The following is a 14,177-nucleotide window of genomic DNA, read 5'->3' as shown; positions in this document are numbered from 1 at the left end:
TAAATATCTAAACCGCTATCTGCATGAAAATAGAAATATCTACACAGCTATCTGCATATACATGGAAATATCTACAAAGCTATCTCTATACACATGGAAATAACTACACCGCTATCTCTATAAACATGGAAATATCTACAGTGCCATCTGTATGAACGTGGAAATATCTGCACTGCCATCTGTATGAAGATATAAATATCTACACCCCGATCTATATTAAGATGGAGATATCTACACCGCTATCTGTATAAACTTGGAAATATCTACACCGCTATATGTATAAACATGGAAATATCTACACCGCTATCTGTATAAACATGGAAATATCTACACCGCTATCTGTATGAACATGGATATATCTACACAGCCATCTGGATGAACATGGAAATATCTACACCGCTATCTGTATGAACATGGAAATATCTACACTGCTATCTGTGTAAATATGCATACATCTTCACCGCAATCTGTATAAACATGGAAATATCTACACCGCTATCTGTGTGAACATGGAAATATCTACACCGCTATCTGTTTGAACATGGAAATATCTACACCGGTATCTGCATGAAAATGGAAATATCTACAGAGCTATCTGCATATACATAGAAATATCAACACAGCTTTCTCTTTACACATGGAAATAACTACACCGCTATCTGTATGAACATGGAAATATCTACACCGCCATCTGTATGAACATGGAAATATCTGCACCGCCATCTGTATGAACATATAAATATCTACACGGCCATCTGTATTAAGATGGAGATATCTTCACCGCTATTTGTATAAACATGGAAATATCTACACCGCTATCTGTATAAACATGGAAATATCTACCCCGCTACCTGTATAAACATGGAAATATCAGCACCGCTATCTGTATGAACATGGAAATATCTACACCACTATCTGTATGAACATGGAAATATCTACACCGCTATCTGTATGAACATGGAATTATCTTCACCGCCATCTGTATGAACATGGATATATCTACACAGACATCTGGATGAACATGGAAATATCTACACCGCTATCTGTATGAACACGGAAATAGCTACACAGCTATCTGTATGAACATGGAAATATCTACACCGCTATCTGTATGAACAGGGAAATATCTACACTGCTATCTGTATGAACATGGAAATATCTACACCGCTATCTGTATGAACATGGATATATCTACACAACCATCTGGATGAACATGGAAATATCTACACCGCTATCTGTATGAACGTGGAAATACCTACACCGCTATCTTTTTGAACATGGAAATATCTAAACCGCTATCTGCATGAAAATGGAAATATCTACACAGCTATCTGCATATACCTGGAAATATCTGCACAGCTATCTCTTTACACATGGAAATAACTGCACCGCTATCTGTATGAACATGGAAATATCTGCACAGCCATCTGTATGAACATATAAACGTCTACACAGCCATCTGTATTAAGATGGAGATATCTACACCGCTATCTGTATAAACATGGAAATGTCTACACCGCTATCTGTATAAACATGGAAATATCAGCACCGCTATCTGTATGAACATGGAAATATCAGCCCCTCTATCTGTATGAACATGGAAATATCTACACCGCTATCTGTATGAACATGGAAATATCTACACCGCTAGATGTATGAACATGGAATTATCTTCACCGCCATCTGTGTGAACATGGATATGTCTACACAGCCATCTGGAGGAACATGGAAATATCTACACCGCTATCTGTATGAACATGGAAATAGCTACTCCGCTATCTGTATGAACATGGAAATATCTGCACCGCCATCTGTATGAACATATAAATATCTACACCGCCATCTGTATTAAGATGGAGATATCTATACCGCTATCTGTATAAACATGGAAATATCTACACCGCTATCTGTATAAACATGGAAATATCTACACCACTATCTGTATAAACATGGAAATATCTACACCGCTACCTGTATAAACATGGAAATATCAGCACCGCTATCTGTATGAACATGGAAATATCTACACCGCTATCTGTATGAACATTGAAATATCTACACCGCTATCTGTATGAACATGGAAATATCTAAACTGCTATATGTATGAACATGGAAATATCTACACCGCTATCTGTTTGAACATGGAAATATCTACACCACTGTCTGCATGAAAATGTAAATATCTACACAGAAATCTGTATATACATGGAAATATCTACACAGCTATCTCTTTACACATGGAAATAACTACACCGCTATCTCTAAAAATATGGAAATATTTACACCGCCATCTGTATGAACATGGAAATATCTGCACCGCCATCTGTATGAACATATAAATATCTACACCGCCATCTGTATTAAGAAGGAGATATCTGCACGGCTATCTGTATAAACCTGGAAATATCTACACCGCTATCTGTATAAACATGGAAATATCTACCCCGCTATCTGTGTAAACATGGAAATATCTACACCGCTACCTGTATAAACATGGAAATAGCACAGTTATCTGTATGAATATGGAAATATCTACCCCGCTATCTGTACGAACATGGAAATATATACACCGCTGTCTGTATGAACATGGGAATAGCTACACCGCTATCTGAACATGGAAATATCTACACCACTATCTGTATGAACATGGAAATAACTACACCGCTATCTGTATGAACATGGATATATCTACACAGCCATCTGGATGGACATGGAAATATCTACACCGCTATCTGTGTAAATATGCATACATCTTCACCGCTATCTGTATAAACATGGAAATATCTACACCGCTATCTGTATGAACATGGAAATATCTACACCTCTGTTTGAAATTGGAAATATCTAAACCGCTATCTGCATGAAAATGGAAATATCTACAGAGCTATCTGCATATACATGGAAATATCTACACAGCTATCTCTTTACCAATGGCAATAACTACACCGCTATCTGTATGAACATGGAAATATCTGCACCGCCATCTGTATGAACATATAAATATCTACACCGCCATCTGTATTAAGATGGAGATATCTACACCGCTATCTGTATGAACATGGATATGACTACAAAGCCATCTGGATGAACATGGAAATATCTACACCGCTTTCTGTATGAACATGGAAATATATACACCGCTATCTGTATGAACATGGAAATATCTACACCGCTATCTTTGTAAATATGCATACATCTACACCGCAATCTGTATAAACATGGAGATATCTACACCGCTATCTGTGTGAACATGGAAATATCTACACCGCTATCTGTTTGAACATGGAAATATCTACACCGGTATCTGCATGAAAATGGAAATATCTACAGAGCTATCTGCATATACATGGAAATATCTACACAGCTATCTCTTTACACATTGAAATAAATACACCGCTATCTGTATGAACATGGAAATATCTACACTGCTATCTGTTTGAACATGGAAATATCTACACCGCTGTCTGCATGAAAATGGAAATATCTACACAGCTATCTGCATATACATGGAAATATCTACACAGCTATCTCTTTACACATGGAAATAACTACACCGCTATCTCTAAAAACATGGAAATATCTACACCGCCATCTGAATGAACATGGAAATATCTTCACTGCCATCTGTATGAACATATAAATATCTACACCGCCATCTGTATTAAGGAGATATCTACACCGCTATCTGTATAAACATGGAAATATCTACACCGCTATGTGTATAAACATGGAAATATCTACACCTCTATCAGTATAAAAATGGAAATATCAGCACCGCTATCAGTATGAACATGGAAATATCTGCACCGCCATCTGTATGAACATGGAAATATCTACACCGCTATCTGTGTGAACATGGAGATATCTACACCGCTATCTGTATGAACATGGAAATATCTACACCGCCATCTGTATGAACATGGAAATATCTGCACCGCCATGTGTATGAACATATAAATATCTGCACCACCATCTGTATTAAGAAGGAAATATCTACACCGCTATCTGTATAAACATCGAAATATCTACACTGCTATCTGTATAAACATGGAAATATCTACACCGCTATCTGTATAAACATGGAAATATCTACACACCTACGTGTATAAACATGGAAATATCAGCACCGCTATCAGTATGAACATGGAAATATCTACACCGCTATCTGTATGAACATGGAAATATCTACAAAGCTATCTGTATGAACATGGAAATAACTTCACCGCCAAAAGTATGAACATGGATATATCTACACAGCCATCTGTATGATCATGGAAATATCTACACCGCTATATGTATGAACATGGAAATATCTTCACCGCCATCTGTATGAACATGGATATGTCTACACAGCCATCTGGATGAACATGGAAACTTCTACACCGCGATCTGTATGAACATGGAAATATCTGCACTGCCATCTGTATGAACATATAAATATCTACACCGCCATCTGTATTAAGATGGAGATATCTTCACCGCTATCTGTATAAACTTGGAAATATCTACACCGCTATCTGTATAAACATGGGAATACCTACACTGCTACCTGTATAAACATGGAAATATCAGCACTGCTATCTGTATGAACCTGGAAATATCTACACCGCTATATCAATGAACATGGAAATATCTACACCGCTATCTGTATGAACATGTATATATCTACACAGCCATCTGGATGAACATGGAAATATCTACACCGCTATCTGCATGAACATGGAAATATCTACACCGCTATTTGTGTAAACATGCATACATCTTCACCGCAATCTGCAAAAGCATGGAAATAGCTACACCGCTATCTGAATGAACATGGAAATATCTACAACGCTATCTGTTTGATCATGGAAATATCTAAACCGCTATCAGCATGAAAATGGAAATATCTACACAGCTATCTGCATATACATGGAAATATCTACACAGCTATCTCTTTACACATGGAAATAACTACACCGCTATCTGTATGAACATGGAAATATCTAAACAGCCATCTGTATGAACACGGAAATATCTGCACCGCAATCTGTATGAACATATAAATATCTACACCGCCATCTGTATTAAGAAGGAGATATCTACAACGCTATCTGTATAAACATGGATATATCTACACCGCTCTCTGTATAAACATGGAAATATCTACACTGCTACCAGTATAAACATGGAAATATCTAATCCGCTACCTGTATAAACATGGAAATATCAGCACCGCTATCTGTATGAACATGGAAATATCAGCCCCTCTATCTGTATGAACATGGAAATATCTACACCGCTATCTGTATGAACATGGAAATATCTACACCGCTATCTGTTTGAACATGAAAATCTCTAAACCGCTATCTGCATGAAAATGGAAATATCCACACAGCTATCTGCATATACATGGAAATATCTACACAGCTATATCTTTACACATGGAAATAACTACACCGCTATCTGTATGAACATGGAAATATCTTCACCGCCATCTGTATGAACATGGATATATCTTCACAGCCTCCTGGATGAACATGGAAATATCTACACTGCTATCTGTATGAACATGGAAATATTTGCACTGCTATCTGTATGAACATGGAAATATATACACCGGTATCTGTATGAACATGGAAATAGCTACACCGCTATCTGTATGAACATGGAAATATCTACACCGCTATCTGTATGGACATGGAAATATCTTCACCGCCATCGGTATGAACATGGATATATCTACGCAGCCATCTGGATGAACATGGAAATATCTACACCGCTATCTGTATGAACATGGAAATATCTACACCGCTATCTGTATGAACATGGAAATATCTACACAGCACTCTGTATGAACATGGAAATCTCCACACCGCTATCTGTGTAAACATGCATACATCTTCACCGCTGTCTGTAAAAACTTGGAAATATCTACACCGCTATCTGTATGAACATGGAAATATCTACACCGCTATCTGTTTGAACATGAAAATCTCTAAACCGCTATCTGCATGAAAATGGAAATATCCACACAGCTATCTGCATATACATGGAAATATCTACACAGCTATCTCTTTACACATGGAAATAACTACAGCGCTATCTGTATGAACATGGAAATATCTTCTCCGCCATCTGTATGAACATGGATATATCTTCACAGCCTCCTGGATGAATATGGAAATATCTGCACCGCCATCTGTATGAACATATAAATATCTACACCGCCATCTGTATTAAGATGGAGATATCTACACTGCTATCTGAATAAACATGGAAATATCTACACTGCTACCTGTATAAAAATGGAAACATCAGCACCGCTATCTGCATAAACATGGAAATATCAGCACCGCTATCTGTATGAACATGGAAATATCTACACCGCTATCTGTATGAACATGGAAATATCTCCACCGCTATCTGTATGAACATGGAAATATCTACACCGCTATCTGTATGAAAATGGAAATAACTACACCGCTATCTGTTTGAACATGTAAATATCTACACCGCTATCTGTATGAAAATGGAAATATCTACAAAGCTATCTGCATATACATGGAAATATCTGCACAGCTATCTCTTTACACATGGAAATAACTACACCGCTATCTGTATGAACATGGAAATATCTTCACTGCCATCTGTATGAACATATAAATATCAACACTGCCATCTGTATTAAGGAGATATCTACACCGCTATCTGTATAAACATGGAAATATCTACACCGCTATCTGTATAAACATGGAAATATCTACACCGCTATCTGTATAAAAATGGAAATATCAGCACAGCTATCAGTATGAACATGGAAATTTCTGCACCGCCATCTGTATGAACATGGAAATATCTACACCGCTATCTGTGTGAACATGGAGATATCTACACCGCTATCTGTATGAACATGGAAATATCTACACCGCCATCTGTATGAACATGGAAATATCTGCACTGCCATCTGTATGAACATATGAATATCTACACCGCCATCTGTATTAAGATGGAGATATCTTCACCGCTATCTGTATAAACTTGGAAATATCTACACCGCTACCTGTATAAACATGGAAATATCTACACTGCAATCTCAATGAACATGGAAATATCTACACCGCTATATGTATGAACATGGATATATCTACACAGCCATCTGGATGAACATGGAAATATCTACACCGCTATCTGCATGAACATGGAAATATCTACACCGCTATTTGTGTAAACATGCATACATTTTCACCGCAATCTGCAAAAGCATGGAAATAGCTACACCGCTATCTGAATGAACATGGAAATATCTGCACCGCTATCTGTTTGATCATGGAAATATCTAAACCGCTATCAGCATGAAAATGGAAATATCTACACCGCTATCTGCATATACATGGAAATATCTACACAGCTATCTCTTTACACATGGAAATAACTACACCGCTATCTGTATGAACATGGAAATATCTACACAGCCATCTGTATGAACATGGAAATATCTGCACCGCCATCTGTATGAACATATAAATATCTACACCGCCATCTGTATTAAGAAGGAGATATCTACACACCTATCTGTATAAACATGGATATATCTACACTGCTCTCTGTATAAACATGGAAATATCTACACTGCTACCTGTATAAACATGGAAATATCTAAACCACTACCTGTATAAACATGGAAATAGCACCGCAATCTGTATGAACATGGAAATATCAGCCACTCTATCTGTATGAACATGGAAATATCTACACCGCTATCTCTATAAACATGGAAATATCTACACCGCTATCTGTTTGAACATGGAAATATCTAAACCGCTATCTGCATGAAAATGGAAATATCCACACAGCTATCTGCATAGACATGGAAATATCTACACAGCTATCTCTTTACACATGGAAATAACTACACCGCTATCTGTATGAACATGGAAATATCTACACCGCTATCTGTATGAACATAGAAAAATCTACACCGCTACCTGAATGAACATGGAAATATCTAAACCGCTATCTGTATGAACACGGAAATATCTACACCGCTGTCTGTATGAACATGGAAATATCTACACCGCTATCTGAACATGGAAATATCTACACCGCCATCTGTATGAACATGGAAATATCTGCACCGCCATCTGTATGAACATATAAATATCTACACCAACATCTGTATTAAGATGGAGATATCTATACCGCTATCTGTATTAACATGGAAATATCTGCACCGCTATCTGTATGAACATGGAAATATCTACACCGCTATCTGTGTAAACATGCATACATCTTCACCACTATCTGTATAAACATGGAAATATCTACACCGCTATCTGTATGAACATGGAAATATCTACACCGCTCTCTCTATGAACATGGAAATATCTACACCGCTATCTGTTTGAACATGGAAATATCTAAAACGCTATCTGCATGAAAATGGAAATGTCTACACAGCTATCTGCATATACATGGAAATATCTACACAGCTATCTCTTTACACACGGAAATAACTACACCGCTATCTGTATGAACATGGAAATATCTTCACCGCCATCTGTATGAACATGGATATATCAACAGAGCCATCTGGATGAACATGGAAATATCTACACCGCTATCTGTATAAACATGCATACATCTTCACCGCTATCTGTATAAACATGGAAATATCTACACTGCTATCTGCATGAACATGGAAATATCTACATCGCTATCTGAACATGGAAATATCTACACCGCTATCTGCATGAAAATGGAAATATCTACACAGCGATCTGCATATACATGGAAATATCTACAAAGCTATCTCTTTACACATGGAAATAACTACAGCGCTATCTCTATATACCTGCAAATATCTACACTGCCATCTGTATGAACATGGAAATATCTGCACCGACATCTGTATGAAGATATAAATATCTACACCCCAATGTATACTAAGATGGAGATATCTACACCGCTATATGTATAAACATTGAAATATCTACACGGCTATCTGTATAAACATAGAAATATCTACACCGCTATCTGTATAAACATGGAAATATTTACACCGCTACCTGTATAAACATGGAAATATCAGCACCGCTATCTGTATGAACACAGAAATATCTGCACCGCTATCTCTATGAACAAGGAAATATCTACACCGCTATCTGTATGAACATGGAAATAGCTACACCGCTATCTGTATGAACATGGAAATATCTACACCACTACCTGTATGAACATGGAAATATCTACACCGCTATCTGTATGAACATGGATATATCTACACAGCAATCTGGATGAACATGGAAATATCTTCACCGCTATCTGTATGAACATGAAAATATCTACACCGCTATCTGTGTAAATATGCATACATCTTCACCGCAATCTGTATAAACATGGAAATATCTACACCGCTAGATGTATAAACATGGAATTATCTTCACTGCCATCTGTATGAACATGGATATGTCTACACAGCCATCTGGATGAACATGGAAATATCTACACCGCTATCTGTATGAACATGGAAATATCTGCACCGCCATCTGCATGTACATAGAAATATCTACTCCGCCTTCTGTATTAAGATGGAGATATCTGCACCGCTACCTGTATAAACATGGAAATATCTACACCGCTATCTGTATAAACATGAAAATATCTACACCGCTATTTGTATAAACATGGAAATATCTACACCGCTACCTGTATAAACTTGGAAATATCAGCACCGCTATCTGTATGAACATGGAAATATCTACACCGCAATCTGTATTAACATGTAAATATCTACACCGCTAACTGTATGAACATGGATATATATACACCGCTATCTGTATGAACATGGAAATATCTACACCGCTATCTGTTTGAACATGGAAATATCTACACCGCTGTCTGCATGAAAATGGAAATATCTACACAGCTATCTGAATATACATGGAAATATCTACACAGCTATCTCTTTACACATGGAAATAACTACACCGCTATCTCTATAAACATGGAAATATCTTCACCGCCATCTGTATGAACATGGAAATATCTTCACAGCCATCTGTATGAACATATATATATGTACACCGCCATCTGTATTAAGAAGGAGATATCTACACCGCTATCTGTATAAACATGGAAATATCTACAACGCTATCTGTATAAACATGGAAATATCAGCACCGCTATCTGTATGAACATGGAAATATCTGCACCGCTATCTGTATGAACATGGAAATATCTACACCGCTATCTGTATGAACATGGAAATATATTCACCGCCATCTGTATGAACATGGATATATCTACACAGCCAACTGTATGAACATGGAAATATCTACACCGCTATCTGTATGAACATGGAAATATCTACACCGCTATCTGTATGAACATGGAAATATCTTCACCGCCATCTGTATGAACATGGATGTGTCTACACAGCCATCTGGATGAACATGGAAATATCTACACCGCGATCTGTATGAACATGGAAATATCTACACCGCTATCTGTGTAAACTTGCATACGTTTCACCGCTATCTGTATAAACATGGAAATATCTACACCGCTATCTGTATGAACATGGAAATATCTACACCGCTATCTGTTTGAACATGGAAATATCTAAACCGCTATCTGCATGAAAATAGAAATATCTACACAGCTATCTGCATATACATGGAAATATCTACAAACCTATCTCTTTACAAATGGAAATAACTAAACCGCTATCTCTATAAACATGGAAATATCTACACCGCCATCTGTATGAACATGGAAATATCTGCACTGCCATCTGTATGAACATATAAATATCTACACCGCCATCTGTATTAAGATGGAGATATCTTCACCGTTATCTGTATAAACTTGGAAATATCTACACCGCTGTCTTTATAAACCTGGAAATATCTACACCGCTATCTGTATAAACATGGAAATATATACATCGCTACCTGTAAACATGGAAATATCAGCACCGCTATCTGTATGAACATGGAAATATCTACACCGCTATCTCTAAGAACATGGAAGTATCTACACCGCTATCTGCATGAACATGGAAATAGCTACACCGCTATCTGTACGAACATGGAAATATATACACTTCTATCTGTATGAACATGAAAATACACCGCTATCTGTATGAACATGGATATATCTACACAGCCATCTGGATGAACATGGAAATATCTACACCGCTATCTGCATGAACATGGAAATATCTACACCGCTATCTGTGTAAACATGCATACATCTTCACTGCAATTTGTATAAGCATGGAAATATCTACAACGCTATCTGTATGAACATGGAAATATCTACACCGCTATCTGTTTGAACATGGAAATATCTAAACCGCTATCAGCATGAAAATAGAAATATCTACACAGCTATCTGCATATACATGGAAATATCTACAAAGCTATCTCTTTACACACGGAAATAACTACACCGCTATCTGTATGAACATGGAAATATCTACACCGCCATCTGTATGAACATGGAAATATCTGCACCGCCATCTGAATGAACATATAAATATCTACCCCGCCATCTGTATTAAGATGGAGATATCTACACCGCTATCTGTATAAACATGGAAATATCCACACCGCTATCTGTATAAACATGGAAATATCTACACTGCTACCTGTATAAACATGGAAATATCTACACCACTACCTGTATAAACATGGAAATATCAGCGCCGCTATCTGTATGAACATGGAAATATCAGCCCCTCTATCTGTATGAACATGGAAATATCTACACCGCTATCTCTATGAACATGGAAATATCTACACCGCCATCTGTATGAACATGGATATATCTACACAGCCATCTGGATGAACATGGAAATATCTACACCGCTATCTGTATGAACATGGAAATATCTACACCGCTATCTGTATGAACATGGAAATACATACACCGCTATCTGTATGAACATGGAAATAGCTACACCGCTATCTGTATGCACATGGAAATTTCTTCACCGCCATCTGTATGAACATGGATATATCTACACAGCCATCTGGATGAACATGGAAATATCTACACCGCTATCTGTATGAACATGGAAATATCTACACCGCTATCTGTATGAACATGGAAATACCTTCACCGCCATCTGTATGAACATGGATATGTCTACACAGCCATCTGGATGAACATGGAAATATCTACACCGCGATCTGTATGAACATGGAAATATCTACACCGCTATCTGTGTAAACATGCATACGTTTCACCGCTATCTGTATAAACATGGAAATATCAACACCGCTGTCTGTATGAACATGGAAATATCTACACCGCTATCTGTTTGAACATGGAAATATCTAAACCGCTATCTGCATGAAAATAGTAATGTCTACACAGCTATCTGCATATACATGGAAATATCTACAACCTATCTCTTTACACATGGAAATAACTACACCGCTATCTCTATAAAGATGGAAATATCTACACCGCCATCTGAATGAACATGGAAATATCTGCACTGCCATCTGTGTGAACATATAAATATCTACACCGCCATCTGTATTAAGATGGAGATATCTTCACTGCTCTCTGTATAAACTTGGAAATATCTACACCGCTATCTCTATAAACCTGGAAATATCTACACCGCTATCTGTATAAACATGGAAATATCTACACCGCTACCTGTATAAACATGGAAATATCAGCACCGCTATCTGTATGAACATGGAAATATCTACACCGCTATCTCTATGAACATGGAAATATCTACACCGCTATCTGCATGAACACGGAAATAGCTTCACCGCTATCTGTACGAACATGGAAATATCTACACCTCTATCTGTATGAACATGGAAATATCTACACCGCTATCTGTATGAACATGGATATGTCTACACATCCATCTGGATGAACATGGAAATATCTGCACCGACATCTGAATGAACATATAAATATCTACACCGCCATCTGTATTAAAATGGAGATATCTACACCGCTATCAGTATAAACATGGAAATATCCACACCGCTATCTGTATAAACATGGAAATATCTACACTGCTACCTGTATAAACATGGAAATATCTACACCTCTACCTGTACAAACATGGAAATATCAGCACCGCTATCTGTATGAAAATGGAAATATCAGCCCCTCTATCTGTATGAACATGGAAATATCTACACCGCTATCTCTATGAACATGGAAATATCTACACCGCCCTCTGTATGAACATGGATATATCTACACAGCAATCTGGATGAACATTGAAATATCTACACCGCTATCTGTATGAACATGGAAATATCTACACCGCTATCTGTATGAACATGGATATATCTACACAGACCTCTGGATGAACTTGGAAATATCCACATCGCTATCTGTGTAAACATGCATACATCTTCAACGCGATCTGTATAAACATGGAAATATCTACACCGCTATCTGTATGAACATGGAAATATCTACACCGCTATCTGTTTGAATATGGAAATATATACACCGCTATCTGCATGAAAATGGAAATATCTACACAGCTATCTGCATATACATGGAAATATCTACACAGCTATCTCCTTACTCATGGAAATAACTACACCGCTAACTGTATGAACATGGAAATATCTACACCGCCATCTGTATGAACATGGAAATATCTGCACCGCCATCGGTATGAACATGTAAATATCTACACCGCCATCTGTATTAAGATGGAGATATCTACACCGCTATCTGAAAAAACATGGAAATATCTACACCACTATCTTTATAAACATGGAAATATCTACACCGCTATCTCTATAAACATGGAAATATCTACACCGCTACCTGTATAAACTTGGAAATATCAGCACCGCTATCTGTATGAACATGGAAATATCTACACCGCTATCTGTATGAACATGGAAATATCTACACCGCTATCTGTATGAACATGGAAATATCTACAAAGCTATCTGAATGAACATGGAAATTTCTACACCGCTATCTGTTTGAACATGTAAATATCTACACCGCTATCTGCATGAAAATGGAAATATCTAAAAAGCTATCTGCATATACATGGAAATATCTACACAGCCATCTCTTTACACATGGAAATAACTACACCGCTATATCTATAAACATGGAAATATCTACACTGCCATCTGTATGAACATGGAAATATCCGCAACGCCATCTGTATGAACATATAAATA

The sequence above is a fragment of the Gorilla gorilla genome, chromosome 21, assembly GCF_029281585.2.
Source record: "Gorilla gorilla gorilla isolate KB3781 chromosome 21, NHGRI_mGorGor1-v2.1_pri, whole genome shotgun sequence".
Taxonomy (NCBI): domain Eukaryota; kingdom Metazoa; phylum Chordata; class Mammalia; order Primates; family Hominidae; genus Gorilla; species Gorilla gorilla.
The sequence above is the reverse complement of the archived record's forward strand: the minus strand, read 5'-3'. Positions refer to the sequence as shown.